At 42.7% G+C, this 12,983-nt stretch overlaps 1 protein-coding gene across 2 annotated transcripts in view; it reads left to right on the top strand.

The window, feature by feature from the left end:
* Window positions 1-6,178: 6,178 nt before the first annotated feature.
* slc38a4 (solute carrier family 38 member 4) overlaps window positions 6,179-12,983 on the top strand; it is an 80,868-nt gene continuing 74,063 nt past the window's right edge. For both annotated transcript variants that reach the window (XM_070900250.1, XM_070900246.1), the window contains exon 1: window positions 6,179-6,274. The gene's annotated coding sequence lies outside the window, so the exon portion shown is untranslated. The remainder of the gene's footprint in view (window positions 6,275-12,983) is intronic.

Below are 12,983 nucleotides of genomic sequence, written 5' to 3'. Positions count from 1 at the left end.
CTGGAATATTGTGTACTCCTTACCTAAGGAAGGATATACTTGCCATAGAGGGAGTGCATCAAAGATTCACCAGACTGATTCCTGGGATGAGGTCATTGTCCTACGAGGAAAGATTGAGTAGACTAGGCCTACATTCTCCAGGGTTCAGAAGAATGCGAGGTGGTCTCATTGAAACATACAAAAGTCTTACAGGGATTGACAGGGTAGATGCAGGAAGGATGTTTCCCCTGGCAGAGGAGTCTACAAATAGGGGTCAAAATCTCAGAATAAGGGGTCAGCATTTAGGACTGAGAGGAAGAGAAATTTCTTCACTCAGAGAGTTGTGAATCTTTGGAATTCTCTACCCCGGAAGGCTGTGGAAGCTCAGTCATTGAGTATATTCAAGACAGAGAGCGATAGATTTTTGGATATTAGGGGAATAAAGGGATATTGGGGATAGTGCAAGAAAGTGGAGTTGAGGTAGAAGATCAGCCATGATCCCATTGAATGGCAAAGCAGGCTCAATGGGCCAAATGGCCTATTCCTGCTCCTATTTCTTATGTTCTTATGAGACAAAAGGCAATGTGAAAACAAGGAAGTTATCTTAATGAGACTTGAATCAACCAAATATAAATTGGGCAAAACTAAAGCAAAATACTGCGGATGCTGGAATCTGAATTAAAAACAGAGAATGCTGGAAATCTCAGCGGGTCAGGCAGCATCTGTGGAGAGAAAAACAGAGTTACTCAAGAACTGCCGAATATTCGAAAAGAGCACATTTTTAAGCACTGAAATATAAATTGGGAATACTGATGGTTTAGTTCAGATTGCTAAATATAATTCATTCATGTAATTAATGGCCCAGTCAGTTAGCAAAGCTATGAGAGGCAATTCTCATCTTGACAGTGTAATGATCCAGTTAGCAAGCAGGAAATGGAAGTTTAGCATTTTTGAGATAATGACCTGGAATTTGCGGTAGTAATGACGGTAAAACTGACAGCAACTTTTGCCATCCGCATATGTGCAGTTTCCCACATTACAACAGTGATTTCACGCCAAATGTACTTCATTGGCTGTAAAGCACTTTTGAGACGTCCGGTGGTCGTGAAAGACACTATATAAATCCAAATCTTTCTTTTTTTAAATGCGGAAATTTTGAAGTTGCTGTCAGTGGTAACCTGCTCCTCCACAGGGGGCTCTGTTGCAATCTTCACAGATGCAAACAACACAGAATCAGTGATTTGATGGGCACACCAACTTTTTACACACTATTCTTGCTGTAAAAACCAATGACAAAGTTAGGTGTTGTTGAATGAGGCATAACTGAGTTTTTAACAGCATACTAAGTCCTAATTACTGCTGAACAAACTCTTTGGTCCTGAAAAACTAAGGGCTAGAAATTCGATTAATTTGCACTTTCCGTTAGCAGCCCCAGGGGGCGCTAACAGGGCGCAAATGCCTTACCACCTGGGCGCGACGCTGCCAACGACTCCCACCATATTCAGCAGTTTAGCAGTGGCGCTAAGGCGTTGCGCCTCGATCTCTGCCATGCGCATCGCATCGTTAGCGCCTCGGCCCCAAAACTGGCTTTTGCCCCCTGAAGCAGCGCAGGGCAAGAACAGCGGCAGCTTCAGGGGATGCGTATCAGGTGGCCGGCCACTACCGGGGTAAAAATTAAAGGGGAGGTGGCTGGGTGCAAAAGGAAAAACTTACCTTTCTGTTGGCACTCCTCATGCAGTTTCTTTACGGGGTTGTGGCCACGATCACTCAGCCCGGCACTCTGCTCCCCAGTGGTCCAGGTAGGTGCCTTTTTCTTTTGCAGAGTCGGCAGCATGGGCCCTTCCTTTTCATTGAGGGAAGAGCCCCTCGGACACAGTAGCGCTACGCAGCCAAATACATAGCGCTGCTGAGGCATCTGCCCTGTTAGCACCCCAGGAAGGAAGTAGAGCACTTGATTTTGCACTCCCCTTTCTTCTTGGGGCGGTAACCTGAATTTACCGAGCGGGGCGGGACTTCCACACCTGCTGCTAAGTTTCACGGCTCCCGGATGTTACCACCCCAAAACAGGACGATAATGAATTTCACTCCTTAATTTTATAAGTGTGGTGTGTCATTCCTTAATTTTTTTAAAGTTTGTTTATGATATTTCAGCTTCTATCTTAATCCCATGTCTATGTCCCAATCTTTATTTTGTTTTCTGTAAAATGATTAAAAAGTAATGATAATTAGTGCTTTTTACTTCCTGGTTTGCTGGCTGTAATATTTCTTCAATCTGAGTGGCTGCTCAGTGTGCTTGATCACCTCACTGTTCCTGGTCAATGGTAGATTCCCTATAGATGGCGCCAGATAGAAAGTCAGGCCGGAAAAAGGGAAACCGATGCCACAGAGCTCGCTAAAGCTTTCTAGGCAGCATTCTTCGAGGTCTGACTGCCACTGACCGCAAAATACGGGCCAATTATAATACATTGCAATGTTATGCCATATAAGCTATGTATCTAGGGGAGTCTTATTGCCACAGTTGTAAAGTATGTTACCCTTCATCCCCTACAAGCCGGACCATAGTGACCACAAGATTATTAAGCTTCACATGATCTGGGATTCAGAGTTAGCAAAAGCCTGCAGCCAAGTATATAATTTCAGAAGGACTTAAACGAGGAGCAACTTGATCAAATTGTTTGGGGAAGAGACATTCAAGAACACCTTTTCATATTTCCATGTTCAATTTTTCAGTTATATTGCAACAATTTTCATTTCAACATAAACATATCCTAGATCTTTTTGAAGCACCTATTTAGAACCCTACAGCAGCTTTGAGTATCGGCATTGCACACACTAATCCAAGCTCCGTATATCTTTGTGCTAGTTGTATGCCTAATGGTAGAATTGCCCACCTTGTTTGTTCACATGTTTGTGACTAGTTAACAAGTTTGAGTGCAGGACATCAGTACTATTTAAATGTTGTTCATTGGCAAGTAGACATGTTGCCCTTGCTACATGCAATTGGTTGTGGTCTACAGATGCATTTTCAAGGCACATTTTTATGCAGGGGTAAATCAAAAATTGCTTCAACTCCATGCTAACAAGCCTGGTATAACTATTATCTGCACTTTGGTACAATAAAGAGGTAGAATTACATTTGTGATTAATAATAGAAAAGAAATATACTTGTTTTTGAAAACAATGAAATATTTATAGCTCTTTGAATTAACATTTCTAAGAATAAATGCTGAACTCTCAGTTTAAAAATAAATCCCCTTCATGTTTTTATAACCTAGGCAAAGGAAATCCGAAAGTTACTGTCGAGCTATATAAATCCAAGTGTGTAAATGTAAATGGATAAAGTGTTATATTATGTGCTTCTGTCAGTGGAGAAAGTCTTTTTTTTATTTTAGAACCATACTTTGGGAACTAACTACTCAGTAGCTGTTAAACAAGAATCGTAACATAAAAAGGCTGAACAATTCCTGAACTGATCCTTAAAAAGGGATACGCAGGGTTGGGGATCCCTATATATCAAATGCCGTTCACATTATTAAATAACTACATCATAGTATAATTCTGTCTCTAGATCTCAAAGGATGGACAGAAAATTAAAATACATTTTCAGCAGATATTTAAGCTGTACAGTCCAAGTATATCTTATCATACGGTTTAATATTAAAAGCACCTCAAACACATTTTTTCAAATACAATATTGCATTTGTACAAAAATTAACCAAAAAATTAAAAGAAACACTTCTGAAGGTTTACACTCTCGCTGATATGTTTCTATTTATTGGTTATCACTAAATCATTGATATTCAAAACTATCCATCAAATTGTTCTTTTTACATATACTATTGGTCTACAACAATACTTAGGCAGTTGAAGATCAGTCACCAAGACATTGGTATTAAATGTTCATACAAGTTATTAAATGCAATATTTGTGCAATTCAAAAATGTTCACTATTACCTTCAGAGTCTTCTCTGCCAGCATTGTGCACTGAGTAATAGTATCTAGCTAGCATAAAGTGCACTGAACCTGCCACAATTTGGTTGCACTATCTATTCTCATTGCATATTGAAGGACAGCGCAATCCATTGGCGTGCCAATGTACACCACCACACAGTGCAGGAATGCAGTTTCATTCCCCTTTTCTCTGATTTCCCAACCTTAGTTAAGACTTATAGCGAGGCACAGAGTAGAGGTCAGCTGTTTCTTCATCGGAGAAAAAAAGTGAGGGTGAGTTGACACTGCATCATTCTCATAAACTTCCCAGCAGCTGGTTCCAGAGCAGCATTGACTCAAGTCTGAAGTCTGGTTGAATGCTGTCTATGGTTGGTGCATAGCCTGGAGAAACCTGAATAAGAGGGGAAATCATTAGAAAAAACAAATACATAGAAGTTACAACAAAGCTATTCAGCCCAAATAGTCTGTTTTTACCCTCCGTGCGAGCAAATAGTCCTACTTGCATTAACCCATGCTGTTCCTGTTTCCCTCTGGTGCCTTTTCCTTCATTGTCCTATCCAATCTAATCTTGAAGGTTGACATTGGGCCGGAATTTGCTGCCCCTACAGGTTTTCGCATTCGCAGTGCATGCGCGAAAACCCAGAACTTGTGATCTGACAAACTGTAGACATCTCTGGGAAAAGGGCATCCACGGGCTATTTGTCCACTCCTGCCTGGCAAATGCCCATGAAATTCTTATGCCTGATACCATAAGGCCTTCCTTTACCATTGTAAGAGTTTAAAAAATCATAAGAATAAAATGTTATCAATCATTTATACATTACAAACCTGTGCAATAGTGTAAGTTTATTTTTAGCTCCATTGAAACATGTACATTTATTTTTCAAAAAATTAAACTTTTGTTTTAAATATTTAATTGCCATTTTAATTCATTTTACATGATCCCATGGTACATGGGCCTCTACCCGCAGATACCCAGAGAGGCCTAGGACCGCGAATCTCCGTACCTCCCGGACCGTCGGGTACATGGGCATTTTATTTGCGGATCGGAAGCATTTCCCGCGGGAAGCCTCCGACCTCAAATTTAGACCCGTAGTTTTTGCCTCAGCCACTAACCCTGGTAGGGAGTTCCACAGCCACCCAGCTCTGTGTGTGAAGAAGATTCTCTCGCGCTCTGTTCCAAATCTCTATGGTCCCTCGATTTAGACTCCTCGGGGTTGATTTTAATTTTTGGGCGTCCGACCGGCTGGATGTGCCGGCGGCCTGCCTGTTCCAGGCAATAAAAGCCTTAGAGCCATTTTGAGACCCCGGCCTCATTCCAGTGGAACTGGCGAGCTACGGTCTCCAAATGGGCATCCTGATGCAGCTCGCCAGATTCAGGCCGGACCGACAGCAAGGTAAGTCCGGGGACTGGGACTGTCACAGTTGCGGAGGGGTGTTGAGCCAGGGGCAGCAGTGGTCCAGATTATCTGTCGAGGGGCCTGCCTGCTTTTCGCATCCTAATCATTCTCTCGGCACTTACACTCTTTAGAAAGTTAAGCTGCACCCCATAATCTCTGGGTTCAACAGCATTATAGACGAATTAAAAAGTAGATGTTTATTAAAACTATAGGATTAAGGGAACTGGTTTTAGTCACATATAAGGAGAGTTTTTTTTGCACTTTTACTATCTATGAGCATCTTTATAAAAGCGGAGCCTGGAACAGTTCCCCAGTCTACATGTAAAAGCAGAAAAAGCACAAAGAAGTTGCTCTCCCAAAACAAAATGGAGTGATAACAAAAAATGTGAAAGTGCTTCTTCTCTGGTTGTCAGGAGGAAGGGAAGCTGCGTTCAGAGCAATGAGATTGAGACAGACAAGAGGCTGGGAGGCAGTTTCAAAGGCAAAGATTCAGAGGGAGATAGCAGGCGATACCAAACCCATGATGTAGGTACATATTGTGTGCCTAATCACGTACACTCGACTAGCAATCTGATGGCTAAATCTGTTTCTTTTTATAATCCGCAATGACATGAATTGCATCTCTGAAAAGGTTTGCCAAAACACTTCAGGGAAGGCAGTACTCCTTTAAGAATGTCACACCAATTAAGATTGCATTTGAAGCGTGGATGGTGCGCCTGGCCCTTTGTGTATAGTTTGCCTTGGATTGCTCCGTCCTGATTGGCGGCTCCCGAGGTCGGGGCGTGGCCTGTCATTCATGAAACATGAAACTGTTTGCATGCTTGGTTCACATGGTGGAAATTTCCACTATCTCCCCTTTACTGTTAAATGCAGAGGATCCCCCTCTGAAATTACAATTCACTGTTGCTCCCGCTTTGTTACTTGATTCACGTTGCAATTTAAAGGTGGGTTTGTTAAAAAAAAACAGCTTATTAATAAAAAACAGTAAATAACATTTAAATTGCGTTTGTCGGTGTATTGTAATAAAACTTAAATGGTTTCAAACTACGTTTTATATTTTAAGCGGCAAGATGGGTTTGGCTTTTTGTTGTTTTAAATGCACCCGCTGCTTGCTTTAGCGGATAGGTTCTTATTATAGTAAAAATATATGTAAGTGGGTACTTAAAGATTGCAAATATCTGGAAATATGAACGGTTGGTGAAATAAATGCGGAAATATGTGCGGGAATATTAAGTCAACACTGTATTTGCATTGGGTATAACCTTGTAGGGAGGGGGCAATGGAAATTATCTTTGTACAATCAGACTGCTTTAAAAGTTCATTCACTTTATAGTTTCTGTTTTATTCCGTGTGTGTGTAAAGAGCGATTGAACGGTGTTTTTATTAACCGTGGCAAGCCTTTTGTATTGATTTCTGCCAAAGCCGTTTTATTTGCTAAAATGTTGCTTTACTGTAATTGCTGCTACAATATTTCCTTTTTAACTGCACGGTGCCTGAGTTTTTACCAATTTACTGGCCTCGTGTGCCCAAGTGGGAATTGTTTATTGTTGTATCAGGTTAAAAGTGTGTATGTGTGTGTGGGGTGGGGTGGAAGGAAGGCTGTGAATTGTGGATTTTTTAAAAAACTGTAATGGAATGTCTTGAGTCTGGAAATGAACGGGATTGTGCGCGTTGTTTTGTTGCATATTGCATCCTGATTAAGTGAATGTATCTGGCTGCAGATACCGCTGCATCTTGCAAGGCGCTGCGATGTGATGTTTTGAGTCCTCTCGCCGGTTTATGGGTAGCCGTTGGCCACCAAGCAACCCACATTCTACCCGGAGGGTCCCGGGCCTCTCTATCCGGGTGCAGGAGGCAGCGGGTTAAACCGCAGCGCTCAGCACATCCCACCTCCTCCCCCTCGAAAGGCTCTGGCCAGCTCCGCAGTGGTTACATTGGGGAGGGAGAGGGAATTTGCATCCTCCCCTTCTGGGATAGGCTGGACGATGGTAAGGGATTGAACCCTCTTTCCCCCCCCCCCCCCACTTCCAAGATCCCTTAACCTGGGGGGGGGGGGGGTGTTCAATCCCTTACCGTTGTGGGCACCATAGACACCGCCTCGCCACAGAAGGTGGGAGAGGAGATGCAGAGGCTGCGAGGAAGGAAGGGGGGGATCCTTGTCCTGCTTTAAGAACATAAGAATTAGAATAAGACTCCTCGAGCCTGCTCCCCTACTCATTAAGATCATGGCTGATCTTGTACCTCAACTCCACTTTTCCGCCCGATCCCCATATCCTTCAGTCCAAAAATCTATCGATCTCAGCCTTGAATATACCCAACGACTGAGCATCCACAGCCCTTTGGGGTAGAGAATTCCAAAGATTCACAGCCCTCTGAGTGAAGAAACTTCTCAACTCAGTCTTGAATGGCCGACCCTTTATCCTGAGACTGTGACCCCCCTGGTTCTAGACTCTCCAGCCAGGGGAAACAACCTCTCGGCGTCTACCCTGTCAATCCACCTCAGAATCTTATTCTGTTTCAATGAGATCACTTCTCATTCTTCTGAACTCCAGAGCGTATTGGCCCAATCTACTCAATCTCTCCTCATAGGACAACCCTCTCATCCCAGGGCTCAATCTAGTGAACCTTCGCTGCACCGCTTCTAAGGCAAGTATGTCCTCCTTCAGATAAGGAGACCAGGACTTTCCTAGCCCCTCCCCCTCCTTCATGTTCCAGCCTTTTAATTGGAGTTCCTCCCGCCTCACCCCCCACCTGAGGCCAGATGACAGTCCAGGCTCATGTTCCCTGTCCTCGGCAGTCCCCTTCTTGTTTAGCATCCCCTGGTTGCAGGTACCCATTGTATGTTCACCAGGCACTGCGGTGTAAATTCAGTCCTTCTGTAACCTTTTACTGATGGAGTATTGACCCTTTTCTCCCCTCATGCTTCAAGACGGATTTTCTTCCAGACAGAAAGATTACAAATTGAACCAGGTTATAGGTTTCAACTCAAGATTTGCTAAATTTAGGGAGGGCAAGGGGAGACATTCCTATCCAGTGATTTCCCCCCACTCCACGATTTGAGCACATAATCTAGGCTGACATTTCAGTATATTAATGGGGAAGTGCTGCATTGTTGCTGTTGCTGGCTTTCAGATGAGACATACCAAAAGCTGTCTACTAGTTCAGGTGGATGTAAAAGATCTTATGGCACGATTCATACAAGAGCAGGAGAATTCTCCTTTCCTGGCCAACATATATCTCCCGACCAAAACAGATTAAATTGGTTATTTATCTCATTGCTGTTTGTCAGACCTTGCTGTGTGAAAATTGGCTGCCGTATTTTGTCTAGATAATGACACTTCGAAAATAATTAATTGGCTGTGAAGTAATTTAGGGCGCCCTTAGAATTTGAACAGTGCTATATAAATGCAAGTTCTGTTAGTCTGCTGAAAAGTGCATGTGTGTGGATGTTGGGTGAGAACAGCTTAGGCTTGGCTGTGAACCACCTATCCCCCCCTCTCCCCACACCCCCACTCCCCTGCCCCCCTTTCCTCACCCTCACATTAAGCACCGTGTTGACACTGCCTAATAGACTTTATAAGCTGCCAGGAGGATCCTGCATTAGCTGCCCTTGCAAGGACCTCTAGGAATCTTCATGGCCCCTCCTCCCAACCGCAACACTCCAGATGTGACAGCAGAAACATCAAGCTTGCGATTGGCACCAGTGATTGTAACTTGGAATCCTTTTGGAAAGATGAGAATTGCATGGTATCCATTGGCCTAAAAATGAAGGCCATCCACTTGGGTAAAATACTGGAGTGCCTGTAGAACTATAACTCAGTAAGATTCAGTGCCTTTGTTGTGGGGAGTGGAGAAGTGAATTAATAGTTTGAATTGTATTTCAATTTAACTGTAGATGAAAATAACAGTTACTATATGCTTCAGTTTAGAGGTCGATGTTGTCTTTATGTATGGGTAAAGTTGTCCGAGTACAATAGGTCAAATGTAGGATTAATATAAGCATGTGTGAAATGCTGTTGAAGTGTAACTACCCTCTCCATCACACAGACTGCCAACTTCCACCTCCGTAACATCAACCGCCTTTGCCCCAACTCAGTTTGTCTGCCACTAAAACCCTGCTAGATGCCTTTGTCTCCGACAGACTCGATTACTTCAATGCTCTCATTGATGGCCTCCCACCCTACACCTTTCACTGCAGTTCAATGAAAACTCTGCTGCTCGTAAATTATCCTACACCACGTCCTGTTTACCTATCCACCCCCCATCCTCACTGACTTACATTGGCTCCCATTCCTTAAATTTAAAATGACCGCACTTGTTAAATTTGTTTATGGCCTTGCTTCTCTCTATCTCTGTAACCTCCTCCAGCCCCTACCTTCACCTTATCTTTGGCATAATTATCTGAGCTGCAGAAGTCCCACTCTCTGAAATTCTCTCTCTAAACCACTCCACCTCACCATCTCCCTTTTCTTTAAGCCTCCTTAAAGCCCATCTCTTTGAACAAAGTGCTTGGCCATTGAATTTATTGAACTTCTTAATCTCTGCTTATTTGGCTGGGCATTCATTCACTCTACTTCTCTGTGAAGTGCATTTGGACATTTTCTTCCCCATTAAAGGCACTGTATAAATACAAGTTGTTATTGTATGCTCTTACAATTGCTGCAAACAATTCTGTGACATTTGTCGTTCTGAAATATGAAAATGTATTTTCAGTGGTGCAGCAAGTTGATTCCCCAATGTGCTGCACTGCTGAATATTAAGACATGAGTCTGGCACACTGAGTTGCGAGTTATGCACTTGGTTGGAGGTGCAGACCAGAGGCCAGACACTGCCAGCTGGAGAAAGGGAAAATTGGAGGGTGCGTTACCCTGCTCACTGTTGCACCACTGTCTAGTTGGCTTAAGAATAACATTGGCACAAGATAAGTCAAACCTGTTATCAATGTGAATAACTTAAAAAAAAATGCACTTGGCAAAATAAGGTATTTTCAATCCTTTCCTATTCTGTATCACTTTTTATCGGTTATGCATGCTGATTTAAAAAAAATGACACCTGTTATATTCCAACTTTGAATCTAGCTGCTGCTGAGAATTGAGTAATTGTGCCATGTTGCCAGAGGGCCATGCATTTTATTTTATTTTTTGTAAGGTTCACAGTCCTAAAATTAGTTAATGCTTTACATTTAAAAAAAAATTAAATCATATGTAATTTTTAAGCCCCAATTTTAACACGGGGAGTTGTGGTGAGCGCTGGGCTTGCCCTGACTTGCCAATGTTTGGTACAACCCATTTCATCTCCAGGACACCATTTAAATAAACCAGGCCCAATGTCCACCCAAACAGTGACATGAGGTGGCCACTGGCAGGAGTGGTCCTCAGCACTAAAGTAGTTGAGTCGGAGCGAGGCCAGAAGCACTTGCAGCCAGGGGCGAGGAGGAGAATCCTTCCGCCTCATGAGGACACCTGAAAAGAAAATAAATTCACTTTCTCGGCACTCTTCTGGACCTGCTGCTCCTTAGCGCCAGCCTCACTGAAGACTAGCTAAAATGGCATTGGAGGTCTGAATGACATCAGCAGATGTTACCTGTTGCATTTCAATGAGGCTCCGCCTGCCTCTCACATTGCGTAAAATGCATCTCTGACAAGCGGGGTGGGGGAGGGCGGAGGTGCAACATGGACTTGGTTCTTGCCACGCTGCCAATATTTTAACCCTTCGCAAGTCCTTTTCTCGATGGGTGCAGGGGTTTAAAATCAGGGCTTCAGTCAATTACAAGGACCAGATGATGTGCTGCGCATTTAAAGCCAAATGGGCCACAATGTTTTTCATCAAACTTATTCACACTTTACCAAGAAATGTACAGCCTGAACATTGTGTGATAAAATGGGCCAATTAATGATTTGTTCTTGTATATAAACAGTTGTAAAATGTAGCGAACATAAACCAAATTCAATGTGTCCTATCCATGTACATATTGTTGGAAAAATGGTGGTACGTGAGATTCAGCATTAAACAAACCCCTCATCTGCCTTTCCCGGTGATTCAGGAGGAGATGAAAGAACCCATGGCACTATTGAAGAAGAGCAGGTGATTCCCCAAGTGTCATGGCCAAAATTCCTTCCTCAACCAGAACATCAAAATTAAATTAACTGATTGATGTTCATCAAATTTTATTTCTAATTTAAAAAAGAGCTCACTAGTATTTAATTAACACCTTTATTTGAGCAATAATCCAATGGGCTAATAAACAAATGAAGCTAGAGTTTTTGATTTGCATTTTATTTAAAGTTTGTACTTCAAAAGTGAGTGATGCATTGCAGTCCGAGAAAATATCTGAAAATTTATTCTAACGTAACATTTGTGTGTAACGTTCTCCAAACCATAGTGAGACAAATGGGTAAATAAAGTCATTGATTTCCTTTAATAGGAAAGCTGTTTAAGGTCAGTCATGAGATGGTTTATTGAATGTGCATATTGGTTACAAATGAGGCGATCAGCTACAACATTTGTGTGCTGGATCTCAACCTGATTCCCGGGATGGCGGGACTGACCTATCAAGAAAGACTGGATCAACTGGGCTTGTATTCACTGGAGTTCAGAAGAATGAGAGGGGACCTCATAGAAACATATAAAATTCTGACGGGGTTAGACAGGTTAGATGCAGGAAGAATGTTCCCAATGTTGGGGAAGTCCAGAACCAGAGGTCACAGTCTAAGGATAAGGGGTAAGCCATTTAGGACCGAGATGCGGAGGAACTTCTTCACCCAGAGAGTGATGAACCTGTGGAATTCTCTACCACAGAAAGTTGTTGAGGCCAATTCACTAAATATATTCAAAAAGGAGTTAGATGAGGTCCTTACTACTAGGGGGATCAAGGGGTATGGCGAGAAAGCAGGAATGGGGTACTGAAGTTGAATGTTCAGCCATGAACTCATTGAATGGCGGTGCAGGCTAGAAGGGCCGAATGGCCTACTCCTGCACCTATTTTCTATGTTTCTAATGCTGGGAGTAGATAGGTGCACACGTTAATGGAATTCACTGTATTAAAAATAAATCAAAATATAAGTTGCAGTACAAATATTCTACAGTGACTTCCAGAAATGACAGGAAAAACGTCATTCAACCCATCAGGCCTGTGCCAGTGACAGTTCTTACTGGTCCTCCAAGCTCCACAGTACTCCTGACAGCCACTGATGGCTTCGATCAGATGCCCTGCTGTCCTCCACACCCCCCGCCCCACCCTTACACCAATGGATTTACCCTGAGGGCTACTGTCAGCGAGGCAGGTGTCCCAAAATTGCACGCATCCATTGGGCGAGCTGCCTGAGTAGGCCTGATTTTTGGATGAGGTCCAAGGCAATCCTCGGACCTCCCATCTTCAGTTTAAAAATGGCCTACAGGAATTTCTAGACCTAAAATTGAATAGATTTTAAAAGTGCACATGAAATAATCTCATTGTTTTGGTTGAATTAGGATAAGATCGAGCAATAATTCCAACAACAACAACAACTTGTATTTATATAGTGCCTTTACCATAGTGAAATGTCTCAAGGCACTTCACAGGAGTATTGTGAGACAACAACAAAAAATTTGACACTGAGCCACATAAGGAGAAATTAGGGTGGTGACCAAAACAACCAAAAATATAAATAAAAT

This window comes from Pristiophorus japonicus, chromosome 15, assembly GCF_044704955.1.
Source record: "Pristiophorus japonicus isolate sPriJap1 chromosome 15, sPriJap1.hap1, whole genome shotgun sequence".
In the NCBI taxonomy this organism is placed as follows: Eukaryota; Metazoa; Chordata; class Chondrichthyes; family Pristiophoridae; genus Pristiophorus; species Pristiophorus japonicus.
The sequence above is the reverse complement of the archived record's forward strand: the minus strand, read 5'-3'. Positions and strand labels throughout refer to the sequence as shown.